This window comes from Orycteropus afer, unplaced genomic scaffold, assembly GCF_000298275.1.
Source record: "Orycteropus afer afer isolate SDZICR_OR568_19922 unplaced genomic scaffold, OryAfe1.0 scaffold00054, whole genome shotgun sequence".
In the NCBI taxonomy this organism is placed as follows: Eukaryota; Metazoa; Chordata; class Mammalia; order Tubulidentata; family Orycteropodidae; genus Orycteropus; species Orycteropus afer.
Window position 1 is genome coordinate 4,901,716 of NW_006921641.1, and position 1,857 is coordinate 4,903,572.

Consider the following 1,857-nt stretch of genomic DNA (forward strand, 5'->3'; position numbering starts at 1 on the left):
TGGTACAGTGACTCTGTGTATTCCTTCCATCTTCTTTTGATGTTTCCTGCATCATTCAATATTTTGCCCATAGATTCAGTATTGCAACTTGAGGCTTAATTTTTTTCTTCAGTTCTTTCAGCTTAAGAAATGCTAAGTGTGTTCTTCCCTTTTGGTTTCCTAACTCCAGGTCTTTGCACATGTCATTATAATAATTGACTTTGTCTTCTTGAGCTGCTCTTTGAAATCTTCTGTCCAGTTCTTTTATCTTGTCATTTCTTCCATTTGCTTTTGCTTCTCTCCATTCAAGGGCAAGTTTGAGAGTCTCTTGTGACATCCACTTTGGTCTTTTCTTGCTTTCCTGTCTTTTTAATGACCCTTTGCTTTCTTCATGGATGATGTTCTTGATGTCATCCCACAATTCTTCTGGTTTTCAGTCATTGGTGTTCGATGCATCAAATCTATTTTTTGGATGGTCTCTAAATTCAGGAGGGATATATATAGTCATGGTTATATTTTGGCTCTTGTGGATTTGTTTTATTTGTCTTCAACTTCAAGTTGAATGTGCATATGAGCAGTTGATGGTCTGTTCCAGATTCAGCTCCTGGCCCTATTTTGGCTGAAGATATCGAGCTTTTCCATCACCTCTTGCCATAGATGTAGTCAATCTGATTCCTGTGTACTTCATCTGGTGAAGTCCATGTGTATAGTCACCGTTTGTGTTGTTGAAAAAGGTATTTGCAATGAATAATTTGTTGGTCTTGCAAAATTCTAGCATGTGATCTCCAGCATTATTTCTTTCTCCAAGGCCAAATTTTCCAACTACTGGTGATTCTTCTTTGTTTCCAAATTTTGCATTACAGTCACCAGTGATAATTAACACATCTTGATTGCATGTTCGGTTAATTTCAGACTGCAGATGTTCTGACTCATAGTAGCCCTATAAGACAGTGTAGAACAACCCCATATGGTTTCCAAAGTTGTAAGTTTTTAAGGAAGCAGAGTGCCTGGAGACATACACTAGCATGTTTTTAGCTCACATGCATGACATGTAAGTATATTCAAAATGATCCCTCATAAATAGAGGAACTGGCAACTAGCCATGGAGAAATGGTTGACAGAGCCATCACAGCCTTAAACAGTTTCCTAAATGACTTCTGATCAGGAAAAAGTTTTCTTACTATGCAATAATGTTCCTTGGAGCTGGTAAATTTGTTCCAAATGATTTTTCAGAAACCCTGAAAGTCAAATCAAAAGTTGACCTAAGTGATCTCAACGAAGCAGACATGCAAGGAATAGAGAAAACACCTCTCAACAAGGACTCTTTGGAGCTCCCTGTGTCCTTCCCCTCATGATGCTCAGCATCAGAATGCATACAGCTGACTTTTTAGGATGTTATTGTTGGTCTCACTTCTTTTCAAGTAGAGATAGTCTAAGGCCAAAAGGGTGTTTGAAAACATTCCCTCAGCTTCCAGCCTCCACAGGTGCTCTTTCTAAGACTTGTTCCTCCCACCAATCTGTTGGCTACTTTTAGAAATCTTGCTTCCTGAGAGAATCACCCACCATTTAAAACAATAGCTGCCTTTGTGTCTTCAACATACTTTTCCTCCTGGGGCCCAACCAGAATCTGTGTGTGTGTGTGTGTGTGTGTGTATGTGATGCAGTGTGAATTACTTTCCAGATAAGAATCATCAAACTTCATGCCTTTCTCATGTCAGTTTCCTCTTGAGGTTTGCATTCATCCTGGCAGGGCAAATTTTGATTAAAGGCAAAGGCAGGAAATTTAAGGAAAGGAAATCTGTTGTCAAAAGCATGATGACACCCAATGATTAAGTCTCAGAATGGCCTCAAGCTCTTTTTTTTTTTTTTTTTTTTTTA